The 22,189-nt window shown below is 46.0% G+C and overlaps 1 pseudogene; it reads left to right on the top strand.

Annotated features, from left to right (window-relative positions):
* The first annotated feature begins 537 nt into the window (after window positions 1–537).
* LOC136543980 (lysine-specific demethylase JMJ21-like) lies at window positions 538–7,825 on the top strand (annotated as a pseudogene).
* The last annotated feature ends 14,364 nt before the right edge of the window (window positions 7,826–22,189 follow it).

Here is a 22,189-nt window from a genome sequence, read left to right on the forward strand (position 1 = left end):
CATTTACAACATATTTCACTTAGATTCGGTCTTAGTTGCTTGCAACAAAGTTATCATTCTCCCCAAGCTCTACAACTTTCATTAAAGGGTCAGGATCATTTGCGCTTCAGATTAGTGGCTAATTAAGCCCTAAGTTGACACTGTCAAGCAATTGCTAAAGCCATGTGACCTAGGAGTGGATGGGATGAAAACACAACTTTCATACTATAACTAGGTGGTAGTTTTGATTTTTCACAGCTTTATTTAACACCGTTAGCTACTAAAGTGGACGGAATAACGTGGGGACCGAAAGTTTAGTGTCACGATACCCGAGTGCGTTTGAACTTTTATTTTTAGTGGCGTGTCTCCGTCGCGTCGCGTGGACGCGTGGTCCACCGCGTCCCCTGCTTCCGCTTCCGCTTCCGCTTCCGCACTTGCTTCGCTTGTTTCCCACGCGCGATTCCCACCGATCTGAATTCTGAAGAGGTCAGATCCCGCCCGCCCCACCCACCCCCGCCTCGGCCTCTCTGCTCATCAACCCGACCCCACCGACCAGACCAGCGACCAGGCCGGGGGGCGAGGCGATGGAAGCGGCGGGCAACGGCCGCAGGGAGGCGGCGCTGGGCGCCCTCGCCGTGCTCCTCGACGAGGTGCTCTGCGCCGTCGTCGACCTCCTCCCCCCCGCCGACATCGGACGGCTCGCGTGCGTTAGCAGGTACCCGCCCGCACCTCTCCCCTTCGCTTCGTCTTCGGTTTTCTCGTCTTCCCCCGTGGTAGCTAGTACTAGCCAGGAATCACTGATCATATTCTGGCGTCCGAGTCCTGGGATGCGAGTGCCTTGCTTATTTACATTACATGTCAGACGGCCAGCTGAATTTTGCAGTTTTGAAAGGTGAGGAATGGTAACTTGTGCCAAGACAGTAGCATCGATGCCAGAATGTGCGGAAATGAACAAGTCTTGGGATGGGTGCCCTTACGGCCGAGCTGTTTCTGATTCACCATTCATGGCTAGCTACAACTAGAACAGCTCACTGATGCACACGCGTGATTTTTATACAGTTTTCGTGATTAAAAAAGGATGGAGGTTCAAGTGCAGTGCGTGATTTTTCATAAGCTATGTGCTATCCTGAATCGATTTACTGGAAGGCATCATGAATGAATGATACATCCTCGAGCACATAATCTGTTTGGTTGCAGTTAGCTGTGCATGGAAAAAGGCACAGTTTATAGCCTTCAAAAACTAGTTTTTAGCATGGGGAACCTGGAGCCTCTCGGTAGCATGCATGAAGTAAAATAATTAACATTCTATACCAATTCGTCACAAAATGACCATTTTTGCAAACAGATTCAAAGAAGATCACCATGGAGAGAAGTATAAAAAATGAGAAAAATATTTTCCTTACCCTTTCCTCCCAATGATGCGCATAAATGTGTCTGGATTCGCTAGACATGTTTTCAAGTTCCCTTTGAGAATTGCATTACCTGGGATATATTTGGAATTAAGCCCGGTCTTGGGGCTTGAGGTGGGTTGATGCTCCTAACCTTTCCCCCTTCATTATTGACCAAAAGACTACATATTCTAGAGGGTTTCATCCATTGAGGGTCAATGAAATAGACCCCATTTTGAAGAGTTCAAAATTCTTTTCGGTCTGATGATCTCTTATGTGAGTTAAAAGTAGGCTCCTTAAGTCCTTGTATTATATTTTCTTAGTGATTTGTCTTGCTAGTATCTATACCTAATATCCTTGTAGGGTTTGTAATTATGTTCTTTCTTAAATCACTTTCAGTGTCATGTACATACTTTGTAATGAAGAACCTCTCTGGATGATCAAATGTCTTTCAATTGGGGGTCCTCTTGAATACAAAGGTTCTTGGAAGAAGACGGCATTATGCAGGTACGTGCAAATTCAAGTCCTGCAACATTTAGTTATGTTTTACTTATTTATGCTAAGCTGTTCTATCGTGTAAATTTTGGTGTTTAGGATATCATCCTTATTGATCAACGTTGACCATTTCGAAAAGGTGAGACACTGATTGCTTCATTTTCAGGCTTGGTCTATGTTCAGAAAACAAGGAGATTTGGCAGAAGCCTCGTCAGTTCGATGGTAATTTACATGAACGTTTTGTCTTTCATTTCTGTTTTTTTAGATAAGGCGAGACAATGATTGTTTTTGCTCTTATCCTCTACCTTTTTATGCTTACTTTCCTGTAGGATTCAATTCTTTGTATCTATACAGGAGATGGTATAGATGTTTTACTACTCTGAGTAGTTTTTCCTTTGACGATGGACATGTGGAAAGGAAAGATGAACTTTTATTGGATCAATTTCGTTCTCAGTATGATGGAAAAGGCCCAGTAAGTCATGTGAACCTTTCGATTTAATATAGATTTTTAATGACAACACTTGAATTTTCTGCATTTATTCTTGTGTTCCACCCATCTCTGAAAACATATTATTGGTATTACAATACTAGGTTTTGCTTACGAAGTTGGCTGAAACCTGGCCTGCGAGGACAAAATGGACACTTGCAGCAACTGACAAAGGATTTTGGTGAAGTTCCATTCAGGATATCTCAAAGAAGTCCTCAGAAGATAACAATGAAACTAAAGGATTATGTTTCTTACATGGAACTCCAGCATGATGAAGATCCTCTATACATATTTGATGATAAGGTATCCTGTATTCATCATTTCATTCATTTGCTACAAAAGTTACCAGCATAGAAAAACTCATTTGGCAAATCATTGCAGTTTGGAGAATCAGCACCAACATTACTTGAAGATTATAGTGTCCCTCATTTATTCCAAGAAGATTTTTTTGATATTTTGGAGTATGACCAACGACCAGCATTCAGATGGCTTATTATTGGACCACAGAGATCAGGTGCTTCTTGGCATGTTGATCCAGGACTGACGATGTGCATGGAATACTCTTCTTTGTGGCCGAAAAAGGTTGGAGTCCCTTCTTGAGTTATTACCTAATAGTAACACCTGAATTATTCCAAATTCTGGTACCTTCAACTTAATGGGCGCTTATTACACCTGTGGATTGCTAACTTCTAAACTTGTGGCGCTTTAAGGTCATGAATTTTTTTTATGACTACTATTCAGTTTTCAAAATGACAGAGAAAGAGTTGCCCCCTTGATGTGCTTATTTCTGTTGTCGTCATTAATTTGAAACTTCACTTATATTCACCAATCATCATACTTGTATTTCAGACAATGGAATGTGTATGTTAACCTTTGCTACTCTTGCTGATTGTCCCTAGTGTGCATAATGTGAACTTTTTAATGAATATAAAATTTGATATTTCCCTCACAAGATCCATCTTATTTCATAGATGGGCATTGTACCCTCCAGGAAGAGTGCCTGGTGGTGTCACAATACATGTAAATGATGAAGATGGTGATGTTGACATTGAAACTCCGACGTCATTGCAGGTAATTTTCTTAAAACTCAACTTTTCTCAAAAGTTTCTATTCTTTTTCCCAGAGCATTTAAGATTCATGCGTTGATTTACAGTGGTGGCTTGATATCTATCCACACCTTCCTGAACAAGAGAAGCCATTGGAATTCACACAATTGCCAGGAGAGACCATTTTTGTTCCTAGTGGGTGGTGGCATTGCGTTCTAAATCTCGAGACAACAATTGCAGTGACACAGAACTTTGTAAACCAGTCTAATTTTCAGCATGTATGTTTGGATATGGCACCTGGCCACAGACACAAGGAGTTTGCCGTGCTGGCTTACTTGCTGTTCCAGGAAAATTCATTAAAGATAATGAAAATCATCCATCTGTCACAATGAGTGGATGGAACCACCCTGATATGAGTCGTAAGGAAAAAAGGCTTCTAAAGGTTCTGAACCACTAAGAACCTCAAATAGCATAAATCATTGTTCTGCATTTGAGCCTCTCAGGTGCTCAGGAGAGTTTGGAGAATCAAGATTTCTCATATGATATTGATTTCTTGTCACAATTCCTTGAGAAAGAAAGGGATCATTATTCTTCTCTCTGGAGTCCAACTAATTCAATAGGGCAGAGAGAAGCAAGAGAATGGCTGCGCAGGCTTTGGGTTCTTAAACCTGAACTGAGAGAACTAATATGGAAGGTGTGTTTTGCTCTGTTGTTTCTTTAAATTTTACTGTCCCCAGTGTTCTGTGGAAGTAGTTATCATGTACTCCCTCTGTTCCAAATGTAAAACATTTTAATTTTGTCCCAAGTCAAACTTCTCTAACTTTGAAAAAGTCTGTAGAAAAATATATTAACATAAAAAATATCAAATAAATGCACTATCAAGACATATTTCATGTGGATTTAATGAAACTAATTTGTTGTTGTAGATCTTGGTGCACTTTTCTATAAACTTGGTCAAAGTTAGAGAAGTTTGATTTAGGACAAACTAAAACCTCTTACATTCTGGAATAGGGGGAGTTGCTTTTTTTTTACTTTCGGAAGGTTTGTTGAGGATGTTATTTTCCTAGTGCTAACTGTCTACCTGTTCCTACAGGGTGCATGCCTTGCAGTAAATGTTGACAAATGGTATTCATGCTTAGAGGAGAATGTGCATGCCTATAGTTTACCACCACCCACAGAGGATGAGAAGCTTCCTGTTGGCACTGGTAGCAACCCAGTAAGTAGCTCTCGTATTAGTGTGTAAGAGTTACTATTATCAAGAAACTATAATTGGTAAATCAGCTTAGCTGTTCCTAGGTAACACTGAAATGCCGTGTACAATATTGGATTTAAAGGCTTACTCCAGACTTATGTATTGCACATAGAACAGATAACATTTCAGACTGTCATGCAACCTAGTTTATCTGTTAATGGTTTGGTGTCTTCATCTTAGTAAGGTCATTGCTCCCTGATGTACAATGAAATCATCCTGAACTGTAAAAATGAAATTTCAACACCGTATTCAAATGGCATTAATTTCAACTTTTTCAAAGCTGCATGCATGTTTGCATGTCTGTTATTTGTAACATATGTTACAAACTTTTCAGTCTCTCTATGTCTCGGGCAATGTGATATAAATATATGCTGAAGGAGGATTAGTTTATGCCTGTCCATGGTTTTGGGCACAGAGGTATTGTATTGGGCTATTGTTTTTTTTTTTTTTCAACTTCTTGTGGTTCAGAATGTCATTTCTGTTATGGTGATACTTGATCGTTCTGCTGCCAGCTTGAGTTTTATGATCTCCTGCAAAAAAAGTGGTCACCTTTGATCAATCACATTGCCCTGAGATAATGCTAGTGGCTTCCTGAGTATAAGGATGATATCCACAGGAAGGTTCCATGGAATGGAAAAGGAATACCAGAAACTTTTGGTTAAACACTACCCGTTGGAGGTTTCTTATGCAAACTAAGCTGCTTTCCTCTTGGGCTTTGGAGCAAGCAACGGTTTGGAATGAGTAGTTCAGCTGATGTTTCAGACAGACCATTTGGACTTACATGGTTACGAGAAAGTGCAAAGGAGATATTTTTGCTCGCATGTAAGTGTAAAGGTTTTTTTGTTCTCCTCCCCAATCCCGAGAATCTATAGTGTGTAATGATCATGAGTTCATGACTTTGTGAACCTGCTCTTTTTCAGCCGTGATATGCTGTCAAAGACTGATATTCTTCATCTTGCATCATCCTTGGGAGTTTCAAATGCGAAAATACATCTATTATCCCTGCACCTGTGGAGCATGTATCTGAATCTGGGAACAATGCATGTGAAAGAACGTGCGTAGGAACATGTGATGATGCCACGGTTCCTACCTGAATGGCAGCAACTAGTCTATACTCTAAATAGGAGAAAGCAAAATTGTAAAGAAGCACCTAGCTAACTGGTGAGTGAGAATCATGTGAGCCATATTTACTCGGACTAGTTTGAAGGGCGTCACTAAAACACTATGGTTCTTCTCTCTGGTTTCTATTTGTGTAGAGCATGTCATTTTTCAATCTTAAGTTGCAAGTTGCAACCAGTGAAAATAAGAATTTAATTGAAGTATAAAAGGCTCATTAAAAAACTTATTTGTACCCACTGTACTTGGGACTTCCAACAACATTGCCAGAGTTATGTTAGATACGGTCTTCAATGAATCGTGGGTTTATCACAATTAGTTTTTAACAGTTAACAATTTCTGCATAAAAATATGCGATTGCAATTATGCATGATTTGCATAGACTTCTCTAAGCTGGATATGCAACCGCGATGTGTTTTTGTTTGTACTCATTTTGATAACATGATTTAATACCTGAACAGATTTTTTTTTCTACCTTGTCTGCATAGGGGGAACTCTGTTCCACAAGTTCTAGTAGAAAAAGCTGAAGAATATCTCCCTCCCAATATGGGCTTCCTCTTCAAGTTTGTTAAGGTAAATTTGCATTTTTTTGTCTTCTTTGTCACTTGTGTCAAGCATTAGGTTTGATGTTTGCTGATTGAATTAACAGGATGATGGTGACTTGGTGTACCCATGCCCCTCTTGGATACATTCAGATATAATGGATGATAACATTCTTATTGAGGGGATCACAAAATTGAATTCTTCTGGTGAGAGGGAAAGAGTTTATGAAGCAGATCAGGAAAAAATGAATGCAATTCACATCATTGATTTCAGTGATCTGTCCATCGGTGAGCTGACAATTACCTTGTTCCTTAGTTTTTGAGCATTGATTACATTTTCATGTCTACACAAGAAAGGCATTTTGTTTGTGCCATGCGTCACTGACTGATGAAACTGAAGATGTAATAACTGGAGTTTGCATAACCCTCATCAAGCAATAATCTGAACCTGGACTGCTTTGGTTTCTGTACTGTGGCCTGGTTCGTTGTGTGAAACATTGAAATTTCAGATTGTTTTTTTCCTAAAGAGATGAAACATTATCTGCATATGTGCACTTTTTTCGAGTTTGAAGTGAAGGTTACAATTATATTGTGATATTTCTTTTTTGTGTGAGCAGGGGATCCTATATGTGACATAATTCCGCTGCACTTGGATATTTTCCGGGGTGATACTGACCTTCTCAAGGAATTCCTACGGAGCTATCAACTTCCCCTTCTGAGGGGGGAATCAATTACTGATGTCTACAAATCAGTGCGAAATTCGAAGTTCAGCAGGGCATCATATCGTGCAATGTAAGTAGATTTTTTGCGTGTTTCAGAATTCAGTGCTTTCTCCATGTACATTTTACTATTCTGTTTGCTATATCTATATCCCAAGTCGATGGATTATTGCCACGGGTTTGGTTGTGTCTGTCTCCAATTTCTTTGCACTTTGAAAGTCACTAGTGTTACACATAGGATTTTCAACAGAAGTCTCATCCATCATGTTTTCTTATGCGCGAGTGCGCCACTGATACACCACATCAGTGGAAGTAGCAAAATGGTGGCTGCCTTTGGACAAACAATGCGCCCAGTATGCACTCAGAGTTGTCAGCGTACAGTAGCAACATTCTCATCTAGCATTTTTTTTTTGCAGGTGCTACTGTATACTACACGAGGACAATGTCTTGGGAGCTATATTCGGCTTGTGGAAGGAGCTGAGGGCTGCAACGTCCTGGGAGGACGTTGAAAACTTGGTCTGGGGAGGGCTGAATCGGTACCAGGAGTCATGGACTCTGTAGTTCGCTCAGCATAACCACCAACAGGACAAAGAAACCTTTCTAAACATACATGTATGTTGTTCCTCCGACAAATGTAACTTCAAATAGTAGAAAAATAACGAAGGCTCGACACGGCATGTTCATATTTTCCTGGGCAGTAGGCTGATAATTCTGCAGTATGTGGACTGTTAAATTATACTTTTTTATGTAAAACTGGCAGAGAACTGCCCTTTTATATTAATTATAAAGGGAAAGAGTCAAGATCTAGGGCCAAAAACAGGATTAAAAACAAACTGTAAACGCCCCACGCCCACAAGCGTGTGGAAAAACTACAAATGCGGGATGTTAATTGCTCCTGCTACGCATATGTTCTGTTTCTTCTTTGATTTTTGCTACTACTGAGGTAGATGATGAGTGGCATCTTGAAACATTTAGGGCACATTTGGATGAGCTAGGGGTAGTTGCTAGTTGAGCTAAAAATTAGTTCAAAGTTGGCTAACAACTAGTTTGTCACGCCTCACCCTGCCAGGCCCCAAACCTCGCTGAGCCCAGGGGTACCAGGCGGTGAGCCCCTAGCTCTAGGAATTCTGGCCCACACCGGGTGTGCAACACTTGTATTAGAGAACCTAGTAGCGAGTGATACAGAGAAGGGACATGACTTTGTAAGACTCAATCAAAACGGAAGGGCTAGCGTCGGACGTCTGGACGGACGTGGTGTTCGGATGTAGCTCCCGCGCCTACGCCCGCATCGCATCCCATGCCCTCGCGTCCACATCCCATCTGGCACCTGTGTTCGGACGCAGCACCCGCGCCCATCCCGCCCCCACATGGTAAAACCCACGTGGGTCCCAAGTCACCTGCCCCGCCTGTGGATGCGCGCCGCGGAGGCATCTGTTGGCCTCAGGCGCCCGCACGTGAACCACGACGATGCCCCAACAGCAGCAACAGGCAGCTAGCCGATAGTTGTTCGCCAGCCACCAGCGCCACTGCAACATGTGCAACACCCTATCTACTTTTGAAACATTCAGATGAAACATTTACAACAACATACGTCTGAAATAGATGAAACATGCGTGTATAGCCATAACAACATATGGAACATCCAGATCCACTTTTGCAACATCCAAATGAAAACACTTGCAACATAATAAGTTTGAAACATCGGAAACACTTGAAACATGCGTGGATAGCCATAGCAACATATGCAACATCCAGATGAAACACTTGAAACATAAGTCCGAAACTCCTGAAACTGCGTAGCCAGCAAGCTCGGGTCAGGGGGATGACGAGAGCAACGGCCCAACGTATATCCAGGCATAGGCGTGGGCCTCCCTTTCCTGCGGCGGTGTCTTCGGCTAGCCGTGGAAGACGATGTCAGGACCGGCATGGCGCAGGAATGGGGCGGGTGCGGCGCGAGATGGTGCGTGGCGGGGGATGGCCGCGGCAGTGAGGCAGAGTGAGGCGAGCGAACGACGCGTCACGACCGTGGCGGGCGGATGGCGTGGTGGACGCGACGCGGGGCGGACGGCGCGGTGAAAGCAGCCGCAATGGTCAGGAGTGGGGAAATGTTACGGACAACATGTAATAGACAAATGAGTTGAGGAGGCCACAGGCCGATTGCCTGGGCCGATCCGCAGGCACAGCAAGCCAGCATCCAGTGGACGGACACCCTGACACCAGCATTACCATAAGCGAAAACGTAACAGAATTCTTCCCCTTCAATGTTGTATTGGAGAGCCTAGCAGCAAGTGATACAAAGAAGGGAAATAACTTTGTAAGACTTAAAGCAAAAACATAACAGGATTCTTCCCCTTCCCCAAGTCAAGTAACCTGCCGACCGGGAGAACATCTCCGCCGGCGATCAAGTCGCTACCCTCCTCGGCCTTCTGTCCGTCCCGGCGCTGGATCGAGGCACATCGCACGGCCACTACACCCGCCTACAGAGGTCTTGAGGAGCCATGATGGAGCCGACTCGATGAGATCCTCAAGCGCCTTAACAACCTCGACGCCCGGTGGGAGAAGCCCTTCTCCGATCTCGAAGCAGCGAGGGAGAAGGATGCTGCGGTCGTGCACCGCGTCACCGAGCTCGAGGGCTACTCGCTATCCAAGCCGAGGCGTTGCAAGCCACCCACGGGTGGGCTTGGCACTTCGAAGGCCGCGTCTCCGAGCTGGAGGACCGCATCGCCGATGTGGAGCTCGTGCGGTTGGCGGAGATCTGCGATGAGCGGGACGATCGGGTCGCCGCGCTTGAGGTAGCCGCCGCCGCGTTCGGCAACTGGAGACCCGGCGTCGAGGGCGCCCTCTTGGATCTGCGCCTGGAGGTTGGGCGATTCAACAAGCATTGGGATCGGGCGGTGCTCGATTCTCGAGTGGTCAAACCAGCCTAATGCCGTCGCCGGAGTCAGCTGCCGAGCGCTCACCGTCTCGGGAGGGTTTATGCCCATGATATATTTTGACTAGGTCTCATTTGATTGGTAGACCATGACAGTTATATCTTCACCTTATGAATATGCAATATTTTACTACTTGCTCCTATTAATCTTAACAATGTACTCAGTTTGGTCTAAGTAATTTATGCACTCAGACTCAGTTCGTTTGCTGGTTTCAACCAAGCCTTATCAGCTAGTCAACAGTATTTTTCTCTCACATCAAACCAGCAACAGTCAAACTTATCAGCCTAGAAACTAACCAGCGAACAGGCCGAGTACGAGATCTGGATGATTAAAACATGGGTTTAATATACAACCGAACGATCCAGTCAGACAAGTTATGGGCAGCGAGTGAAGAGACCAAAATATACACCTCACCTGGCCCCACCAGCAATCATACACTGGCCAGCACCATGAACGGCGCGACAATGTTTCTAATCATACAAGATTTCTGCAGCGCAATTTTATTTCACAATCGTACCTTCATCAAAATAAATTGCATGTCCATTCCATCTCCCATGCGCCCATGTTGCTGATGGCTGCCACGTGGCACCTTGAATAGATCAAACGTCAATTGGTGGGTGAGCGCATAAGCCGAGGTGTGGGCCAGCCTTGTGTACCGAAGCAAACCAGGTGCTACGGTGGGGGCGCCCCTCCCGGCTGCCGTATGATTTGCCTTTTTGTTCCACGTGCTGTGCATCTAAGGTATGGGCGCATGGCAGGGATCGGTTGGATCCAGGTCCATAGAATTTTCTTCCCAAACGCCAACGGGTGGGCGAGCGCATAAGCCGAAGTGTGGGCCAGTCTTATCTTAGAGTTCTACCGATGAACTAGCAAAATTAGTATATTAGATTAATCATAAAATATATTTTTATAATAAATTTATTTAAATATATAAATATTAATGTTATTAATATCATTTTCTATAAATTTGATTAAGCTTGAGCTACTTTGATCAGTACGAATCTCATAATTACGTTCTTTTTTTGGACGGAGGGAGTACTCGCTCCTCCTATGGGAAATTGGGGATATGGGATGGATGCCAAGCCGATCAGGCTTTTGTCGATCTCATGGCGTCTTGTTAGGTGCCGTTCCTGGTTGCTATTACTGTCGAAGAGTATTTGACAGTGTCAGTCTGACAACCGTCGTGGTTGCTATCACGGTTGAGGAGGAAGCGGATCTCTGGTCTCAGGCGGGGTACTGCCACCTCGCCGCGTTGTGAGCGACCACAGACAGCGGTTGATCCTCGACTGCCCAAAATCGTCGCAAAATTTTCTTTTTATGTAATATCAGTTTAGTTGCGCTGCTACTAGTTGCACGGTTAACTATGTTTGGCCATAGTGTTTTTTCTCGATCGGGCATTTAGACCCCTATTTCATTAAGAAGGGACAGAGTTTGTAAAACAAACAGGAGGAACAAGCACCGGTGGCGAGTCGCCACCACTCCGGGTCGGCAGCCTAGCTACTGGATTCTACACTCGATATTACATTACAGAGGAATTTTGCGACCAAGCAGGTAGCACGGCGTTAAGCGACGCAAATCCCGCAGCGGCCCAGTCCTCCGCTTCACGGATTACGGCGAGGAACATGGCGTGCAGCCCCGCTAATGACCTATTGAAGGTCCGGTTGTTCCTCTCCTTCCATACACACCAAGCAGTGAGTAGAATGGCTGTGTCGAACGTCGGCAGCGCGTTAGCGTGCAGCAACAGCCGACACCGTAGCCACCAGTCGACGAGCGCGTCGTCGTGGCGCGGAACGATGGACTCCAGGCCGATCGGGGAGAGAAGGGCGAACCAAAGCTGCCTGGTGACCACGCACCCCACGAGAAGATGATCGGCGGTCTCCGACTCCTGGCTGCACAGGGCACAGTCGTCCAGAGGCGCCGATGTAGAGCCAACCAAAAGAAGAACTTTACCCGCGGCGGAGCTTTGGTCAACCATAACTGCTTGGCGCCCGATAGCTTCGTCGATCCGAGGAAGAACGCCCTGTACACCGACGATGCCGAGTACTTGCCAAGTTGCCATCCGGCGACCACTTCCAGACAAATCGATCGGATTGCATGGGGTTCAGGACCACGTTCCGCAGAAGGTCCCAAACCAGCAGGTATTGGCAAAGGACCAGCGCCGTTAATGCCCCGGCGATCTCTCTCGCCCAACGGTTGAGGTTGAGGCCGTCCTTGAGTGTTATGGATTTCTCGGCTCTCGACATCGCTGCAAACAACTCCGGGGCGAAACGGCAAAGTGGACTGACCGATGCCCATGTATCCGTCCATAAGTTGGTGGAGGAGCCATCACCCACCTGAACAGACATGCTGACCGCGCTCATGGCCGCGACCGGCTTCTCAACAGTCAACACGGCATGGCAAGGAGCCTCAACAGTGCGCAGGGTCAGTCCTCCCAAGCCATTCCCAGCGCAGCCTCAAGGCGAAGCCGAAGTAGCGCAGGTCCAGAACGCCAAGGCAGCCAAGGCACGTGGGCCTGCACACCGTAGTCCAAGCGACCTTGCACTTACCACCATTGGTAGTTTAGGAACCAGCCCAGATGAATGCTCGGCGACGCTTGTCAATCTGGCCGATCGCCCATTGGGAGAGGCAACAGGCAATGCTCAGATGGACCAGAATGGCCGATAGCGTGACCTTAGTGAGCAGGACACGACTGACGTTTGTTAGCAGTCCCGACTTCCAAGTAGGGATCCTGGCCGCGATCACGTCGACGAGCGGCTGCTCATCCGCCCTCCTGAGCCTCGACAGAGCGATAGCGGGATTCCGAGGTACTTACAGGGGAACGAAGTGACAACACATGGGAACACTTGTTGCACCGTCGCGACCATCTCATTGGAGCATCGAATTGGTGTGGCGATGCACTTCTCGATGTTGGTCAATAGACCTGACGCACCCGCAAATAATTGTAGGATCTGTAGGAGGCAGTGGAGATCCTCGCCGCGGGGGACGAGGAGGACGACCATGTCGTCAGCATAGAGCGAGGCGCGGTGTACAATTGCACGACCAGGAAGGGGTGTCAGAGCATTGCGACGGTCTGCCTCCCTAATGAGGGAGTTCAGAGCTTCCATGGCTATGACAACGAGCATAGGCGAGATTGGATCGCCCTGCCTAAGCCCTCGAGCATGAATGATTCTTCTCCCTGGTCGCCCGTTCAGCAATACCTTCGTGCTTGCAGTGGAGAGCAAGATCGCGATCCAGTCGGTCCACCGCCTTGGGAAACCAATGAACTGCAGTACCTCCAGGAGGAACGACCAGGCGACCAAATCAAAGGCCTTTGCAATATCAATCTTGAGTAGAACGGCGGCAAACTTTTTACAGTGTAGCCACCAGCAGGCCAACTGTACCGAGCGGAAGTTGTCGTGTATGGATCGATCTTTGATGAAAGCGCTCTGGTTCGGTGCCACAATCAGCTTGAGCTTGGGGGCCAATCTCCTTGCCAAACATTTGGCGAAAAGCTTAGTGAAACTGTGCATCAGGCTAATCGGCCTGTAGTCCTTCAGCGTTGCAGGCGACTGCTTTTTGCGTAGCGAAATCATCAGGGCGTCATTGAGAAGGTGAAAGCTTCTGGCGTCCAGCGACCATAGGGCGTTGAAGGCGTTGACGACATCGGCCTTGATAGTGTCCCACGCAACCTTGTAGAAAGGGCCGGTGGACCCATCCGGTCCAGGGGCGCGGTCCGGGGGCAGCTCTTTGATTGTCGCCCATATCTCCTCCTCAGAAAAGCAAGAATCGATTCCAGCCAAGTCCACCTGTGGCAGGAGGCCGTCGAGGTGAAGGGAGTGGAGGCGGGTAAATGGGGTGCCCAGGATGTTGTTGTAGTAGTTGTACACCAAATCTTCCTTGGTCTCCTCGGCCGAGAACCACTGGCCCTCGTGCTGGATGGAGGTGATGTAGTTCTTCCGGCTCCGATGGCAAGCCTGGAGGTGGAAGAATTTTGTGTTGGCATCGCCCTCCTCCAAGAATCTGATCCTTGAACGATGTCGCGCGATCGTTCGTTCCAACGACGCCAGGCCGAGGCACTTGCGCTTTAGATCACCGCGCAGCGACCTCTCATCCTCTGACAGTTCCCTTGATTCCTGCGCGGAGTCGAACTGGGCGACCAACTTTCTCGCCATGAACAGCTAGAGCCGAACGCTCCCAACGTTCCGCATACTCTAGCTCTTTAGTGCCTTAGCAGTGCACGTTAATTTGTAGTCGATCACCCTGCACGCGTCGATGTTGTAGAGGGTGCACGACCAAGGTTTTTTTTATCGGCCGATATTCACCGAAATTTCCGAAATTTCCTTTCTATCCACAGGGTCCGATAAAATTTGACATAGGCCAAATTTTTCCCTTCTTTCCTGCTCCCACACAGATAACCCAAATTCAGCCGTGCGACGGTCCCACACTATAATGTTTTATTCTTGTTTTTATCGGTGAACAAGTGATGTTTAATAGCTTAGGAATAGTTTCAAGTCAAATTCTACGAAATTTTTTTAAAACAATTTGAATTTTTTTTTGAATTTGGTCCGATATTTCCGATATATCTTGCTTATCCTGTTTATCCATGACCTCCGATAAATTTTTATTTCCGATAATGAAAACCTTGTGCACGACCAGGCCTCCTTCACTACCTCCTCGAACCCCTCCAGGCGCACCCAGAAGCCTTCGAACCGAAATCGCGGTTTAGCCCAGGGCACGGACCTGAGTTGCAGCAACAGTGGTGAGTGGTCAGTCTGTGGAGAGCGTTCTCAGGTGATGGTCGGCGAACTGCTCAAGCCACTGAATGGTGGCAAAAGCCCTATCGATACGCTCCATAGTTGGGCGACGGCACTCGTTGCTCCAGGGGAACAACCTACCGTGCAGGTAGAGCTCATCGACCTGCATGTCATCTAGTGCTCGCCGAAAGCGCCGCATGCACCTCAAGTTAAGCCGGTCATTGCTCTTATCTGCATCTTGATAGATCAAGTTGAAGTCCCCAGCGAGCAGCAAGGCACCGGCCGGGGCAGTCTCCGTGTATCTCCCTAAGCTCGTCCAAGAATTCGTGCTTCCAGCTCTCATCCATCGGCCCGTAGACCGTGGCCATCGACCAAGACGCGTCAGCAGAACTCAACGGAGCGAGATCAATGGTTACTGAGAATCGGCGACACGTCCGCCGGTTCACACACCAAGTGTTATGACTGTTGGTCCGGAGATCTCCGGCATGGGTGAGCCGATTGCTCACCGTCATTGCCGACCGTACACTATGGCTAGAGATAGAAGAAGGGAGGAAGAACAGAGCGCGCACACACAACACAAGCACCAGCGTTGGCCGGAGCTCTACAGAGAAGATGACAAAACTGAACTCACACTCTTTACTGAGTTGTAGTGGGAAGCTATATATACAACTCTACCCATCTAATCCTAGTACACAGACATGCCAGGCTGCCATGCTGCTACAGTGACTAGATGTGACAGCAGAGCTGACTTTCGACGCCTGCCCCTGCTGCGGCTACCGTGCAGCAGCAGAGAGCCCTTTCAGCGCCTGTCCCGGCTCACTGACCAGGCGAGAACCATCCCCGTCGACCACGCGTGAGTCACCCTCGTTGTCAGTAGGGCGCTTCGGCATGGGCGGCACACACTAGGGGAACCAAGGGCTCATGACCAGTGGATGCTGAGCGCGCAGAGACAATGTCCGCCGAGGATGCACGACGACGAGAGGAATCCATACGCCGCTGGGCACCCCTATGACGACCCACTCCGCCGACTGGAGAGCGGCCATGCTTGCTCTCTCAACGGCGGCGACCAACAACCGGGAGCGGGCAGTCGCGAGCCTGGTGGCCAACCATGTCGCAGTTGAAGCTGCAGTCCATGTGAACATGGTCGATGGCGAAGCAGTTGAAGCACTTGCCCACGAGATCCTAAGGGACCGGCCATCGTGGCGAGGCAGCACGGCACCAGCGCCTGCTGATAGAACTGAAAGTACTTCTAGGCATATATCAGTGGGTAATGCTTAGCTTAGATGGGGGACTTGGTGATGTACCTCGCCATGCGCAGTCATGGCCACGACGCCACCGGGACATGGCCACTAGAGTCATAGTAGGGGAAGCCATACAGGCACCCGCTAGGTCATCGAACACAGCAGCAGTGCATGTGTGGTGCTATGGCGGTGGCGAAGGCGATGGTGCTTCCTGTCGCTCACAACGGCCCTCTCGATCGGTCTAGGGTTAGGAACTTTGAGGTGGGGCTAGCGGCTACCGGTGCGATCATGTCTTGTGCCCTAGCCCCCATCGTCCTTTTATGACGTTGCGCGACGGGGGCCCATCAGCCAGGAGAGCCGGTTGAGCGCCCCCGATTAGGGCACGGGTCAAGGGCCCAATTGGCCGTTGGGCCAACTGGTGAAGATCATCCTAACATTCTTCCCCTTGATCTCATCTTATGACTTAAACTCAACTTACTTTATCTTTTTCCCATTCCATCACAGATCAGTGCATAGAGTGTGCCTCATCGTCATGGTCAGTTGCCACTAGATTAAACAACTACAATGCACATCTCAGTTTTGAAATAGATTCTCAACTAGGCACTTAGTATTCAGAAATCATAGGCTTTCCCGTAAACCCATGTCGACTGTGTGTTATCTGAAGGCACTGGGTGGTTAGCCTTTGGTAAGCAGATCCACAAGTACTTGCTTGGTACTCATATGCTCAATGCTTTTAAAATGATTCTGGATTTTCTCTTTTACAACATATAACTCAATGTCAATATGTTTGGCAGCACACTTGACCTGTTGTCTTAGGAGTTAACTACTTTAAATGGTTATTGTTGTTGACTATCATTGTTAAATCCAGGTACTAATTCCCTTAACCTCCTTTTGCATGTTCCTTAAGCCTCATGTGAAGCTATACTATGGTATGCATCACTGATGACACCACAACTGTTTCTTTGGAGCTTTTCCACAATAATACTCCAACTACGAGTGTTAGCAACTATTGTGGATTTCACTATACATCTCGCCAAGACTTAATATTTGTACCCTCAACTATTTGAGAGTACTTGTTCTTTCTTACTCAGCATGATGCCTATGATACTTTACAAAATTGCAAGACATTCTCAACTCCATTGCAGTGATCTATATCTGAATTGGACTTCTACCAAAATATCCCACATACGTAAACTATGTCAAGGTAAGTTCTTACTTGTACTTGTACACTCACCAAGCTTCCAACAGCTAAAGCATATGGAACCATGTTCATTTGATCGATCTCATATCGGTTCCTGGAACACTTAAAGTTTCCAAATCTATTACCCTTGACTATAGGAGCAAGCGTAGGTTTACTCGCATGCATACTTTATTTTTTTAGAATCTTTTCTAGGTATGCCTTTGCGATAGTCATAATACCTCATTTTCTTCTATCTCGGTGAATTTTGATTCCTATAACCAATGACGCTTCACCAAGATCATTTACATTGAAACTTGAGTGAATGCATCTAGGCTCCTAGTTGGGTTTTGGTGATTAATGACAACACGAGATTACTATGACTAACGTGTGTTTTGCAGAGGCAATTTGAGTTAGGTCATGGTAATGGCAATTGATTGGGCAATCATGGTTGTCATGCCCTTGTCGATGGAAATCATTTTGGTTTTCAAAGGATAGACAACAAGGTTAAGGACAGACTAGTTCTAATTGTTATTTGGTGATAGAGAGACACTTAGAGTAGTTTAGGACTTTATTTTTCCTTTGGCTATACTATTAAGGGAGGTATGGACTAGTAGCTTGACCTAGATAAGTCTAGTGGGTTAGGTGTGGTGCACACTTGTCAAACCTAGCACTAGGTAGCTTAGGAATATCCCTAAGATCAATTGGAGTAAACTTCTGTCGGCACAAAAACATGTCGTGTCGGCATGCATCAAGCCAGAAGGGTCTGCTCGATGGAGCTGGAGATCCGTTTGGCTTCAACGCAAGGATAATCAATCCTGCGTATTTCTCCCTAGATGTGTCAGTCAATTTGACCCTGCAATTGACAAGGAGAGAAATTTTATTAGTAATTTAAGGTGGAACATGCCGGTCTATGCCTAGACAGTTCCAAGTGTGCCGCTTCGGGAGCAGCCAGACGTGAAAAGCGACTAAATAACCGATACGCATAGAAATTGGCTGTTACAGACTGTAAAGCTCATGGATAGCGATTGATTTTATGTTGATAGGTACAATACACATATATGTAAATGAGATCATCAGCTAGGTGGATATTACCAGTATGAATCATTGAGCCGATGAATCTAACGATAAAGGATATAGCACGCGAATAAATCGACTATCTAATATAAATGGATCCATAGGCGTTCCGAATCTAATATGTTACCATCAACAGTGAGGTTCGACCGAATCGATGGCAGCTATGATGATAATAACAAACTAAAACCAAAGAATCCATAAAACCATCTACACTTCGACAGGCTTTCCGAAAGACATGCTATATGTGAAGGCTCGGATGAATCGGCTAAAATAGCCAATTCTGGTGAAGAAGACTATATCGTGTGAACAATTGACTATTTCACGTGGACAAACCTATGGACTCATCAGTCCTAACCTACTATCTCTAACAGTGGGATTTGACCGAATCGATGTAGCCGTGATAAAGACAACAAATCAAACCTTTAAAGTAAACTGATCTATTCACGTTCAATAGAATCATGTAAACATGCTGTAGGCGTTAACTCACAAGCGATCGGCTATTTAGTCGATGCAGGCATAGCAAACAGTTAAGGTCATGCCTAATAAGAACAAATCGACTAGTAGCATCCTCCAATCTACAGTGCTATCAGTGGGGATCGACCGGATCGTTACAACTATAATAGTGAACCGTAGACCAGATTTAACTAACCAGCAAACCTCTCCAAGATTATTCATGCCTTAACCGCGTACTGTGCGCGATCAAGATCAAAGTAAAACAGTAGATGAAACATAAACCATCGCTCAAGGTAGACAATATCGTGTTGTAACAAAATGAACGACGGATCTAAAGGATATGAGGCTTATACCAGAGTCGCAGTGAGGTCGACCGGATCGATGTTGCCGTATGAACAGAAGTATAAGCCATGACGGTACTTACAGACAAGTCAGAGGTCGGCCAGACCGATGCAACCCTGCTCACTGAAGAACTCATCGAGATCTACTCTACTCCTACTCCTAAGGGGTGGCTGGAGCAGAAAAAGTAAGTAACTTGTATTTGATTGATTGTGTGTCCTTTACAACAGCCGGGGTCTAATATTTATACCCGGAACCTACTCATGAATCCTATTTAAGCACGACTCATTACAATCTTTGACACAAGAGAAAACATTCCTAATTTAAGATAACTTGGACCCTAATCTTTCCCTTTTTGTAGAGCCCAACATGTTTTTCCTGATGCCAACTATAGCTTTTATCGTTATCTGCTGACGCTATCTGAAGTGAGCTGATTCCAGTACTGCATTCAAATCAGCTAATACCAACCTTTATGCAATCGATTCCCTGATGACATGATCTTGGGAGCTTTCGATTTCTTGCAACCCTTCTTCCCAAATTTTGGTGTAAACACATGCCCCCTAATTTTGGGATAAAAGTAATTTTATTCCAAAATTATCATGTCTGTATCCCCGATAGGTCCATAGTCATGGGTAGAGAATCTTGATCTAGGTTCTACCGTTTGTCACCATCTTCGCCAGCTTATGAGCCCTTGCTTCAAAACTTTATGAGAGCATCATTGCTTCACGGGCGTTTGGATCCATCTTTCTAGGCTAACTATAAAATGTCTTCCGACTCTAGCGAGAGCAATTCAACAACTTAGTTATGTTTCTCTACTGCCTGCTTCCTCGAGTGCCTCTGGCTCCGCCAGACCCTCCATGGTCTAATTCTTTGCCATGAAGATCTTGAGTGGTTAGAAGAATTCTTGTGCATAGGGTGATTGTGTCGCTCATCTTAGCGCCTTGTCGAGCAAGAGGATCAGCTACTGCGGTTAGAAGAATTCTTGTGATATCACCTGAGTCTTCTCTCCATGATCGCAAAGCTGTTCTAGTGTTTGCAAGGGCCAAAATGTGTGGACACCTTCCCCTTGTTCGCTCCATCAAATGTCCGTCAGGAAAACCACAAACTTCTTTCCCATAGTTTCTCAGTCATCGAGAAATCAGTTGGGCATCTGTTAAGCAAGTAGTCTTTCCCCTTCTCTTGGTACAATTTTATCAATGGGCCGATGTGACTTGGTTCATGATGACTCTTTGACTTTGTGGGGACCTAGACTCCCTTCAATCCAAAGAGGCTTTGGTGGGTTGATCGCTGGTCAATGTAGACCTTTCGTATCCATCCCACGATATTTTGTGATTATGGGAAGCAATGAGTCCGAATCTATTATCTCTTTGTGATCTGTCCCCTGAATTTCCAGAGTGTCGATCTGTTTTCATATCTGACTTTAATTCCATAACCCCGGTGAAGTCTATCATCTCACCTTCTCGGGCTATATATACGGGCCACGACTGTGGATAAAAAAGCAACCTGCTTCGTCCCAAACCTTTTGTGTCTTTGGTGCGATTTCTGTTTTTCCATAGGTTTGAGGTCATGGAGAACAACAAGAGGTCTACTGAGGAGGTCCTCAATGGATCTGCGTCATCTCACCAGTGCCTTCACCATCAGGAGGGTGCAACTCGAGATGCCCCCACCATCCTAGAGCATAGGGCCGACTTCGCCCAGCCTTTGGGGTCATCCTTGTCAACAGCTCGCCGCCAGCTCCCCTGCTATCCGAGGAGGCGGATCGATAATGATGATCTGCTCGCCTCCATTGGTCAGGCTGGCTAGAATCTCGTCGACTGCCTCTCCCTCGTAGAATCATCTCTGGCCATGGTTCGATGCCGATCGCCTTCCGAGGCTGATTCAGTGGAGGATAAATTGGCCGAGGCCGTGGCCAGAATCATAGGTGAGATGCCTACCATAACTTTCTATCTTCTCTTAATTTTATCTTCAAGATCCTGATCATCCCCCCTTTGAATCTTTTTAGATCTATCGGCTCAGCTAGAAAGCCTCCGATCAGCTGCGGAGTACACAGCAGGATTTGTCAATGCTAGGGGCGTCGTACCGGTGGTTCGCTTGCATGACTTCCCAAACCGTGTAAGGGAGGTCGCTCTTCACGGCGTTTATCATGGTGCTGCCATGGTATTGGCTGCTGCATAGGCCCACTCTAGCCATGAGCTTCGGTTTCTTCCCCATGGTTTTTCAGCCACCGAACACCCTGGGGATCATGAGCGCCTAGTCGAGGATTTCTTTGACGCCGCCAACTCTGTGGCCCTTACTTTCCAGGCCGATGATATAGTAAACAAAGTGTTTTCTGACCTATAGCTTGTAATAGGTGACATTTAGCAAACAATTTCTTCATCTTAAGTGATTTTTCTTTGCTTCGTACTTCATGTTCCGTGCATCAATTTATCTGTGTTTGCTTTGCTCTTATAGGTGATACATATTGTACCGGTTTCTCCCCCTTCGGGTTTATTTTTTGAACTAGAGGCGATACCCTTCTGGTATCAGCTATTAGAACCGATGATCGAACTAATCGGCTATCAAGCATTAATCCAAATGCTAGGATAATATTTCTTTAGATATTTTTCGTTGATTGCTCTACCAAACTCTTCTTCTCCTCCTAGCATTTCCAAAATATATGCATTGCCGGGCGCACAACGTTTAATCCGCTAAGGTCCTTCCTAATTAGGTGACCATTTGCCGAACCTGCTGTCCTTTGACCCGATCGACAATTTTACTTTCCAGACTAAGTCTCCTTTAGAAAATCGCTTGCCCTTGACCTTTTATTGTAATATTTTGCAATCCTCAGTTTGTTGGCTTCGATATTCTCAAGAGCACACAGCCGATGGCAACTCAAGTCCTTTAAGTCGTTTATCATAAGATTCTTATAGACTTTGGCTGACAAATCATTTTGCAACGTGACACGCCTCAATCTAGTTTGAATCTCCCAAGGAAGGACTGCATTGTGACCGTACACAAGTTAATAAGGGGATGTTTTAATCGATCCATGACAGGCCATCCGATATGCCTATAGTGCCTCATTAAGCGTTGAATGCCACTTCCTTGGCTGTTCCTCAATCTTTTTCTTGATAAGCTTAATCATAATCTGATTGGATGCCTCTGCCTAGCCATTAGCCTGAGCATAGTAAGGAGAAGAATTTAACAACTTAATTCCCATACTAGTAGCAAAATCT

This window comes from Miscanthus floridulus, chromosome 1 (genome assembly GCF_019320115.1).
Source record: "Miscanthus floridulus cultivar M001 chromosome 1, ASM1932011v1, whole genome shotgun sequence".
Taxonomy (NCBI): Eukaryota; Viridiplantae; Streptophyta; class Magnoliopsida; order Poales; family Poaceae; genus Miscanthus; species Miscanthus floridulus.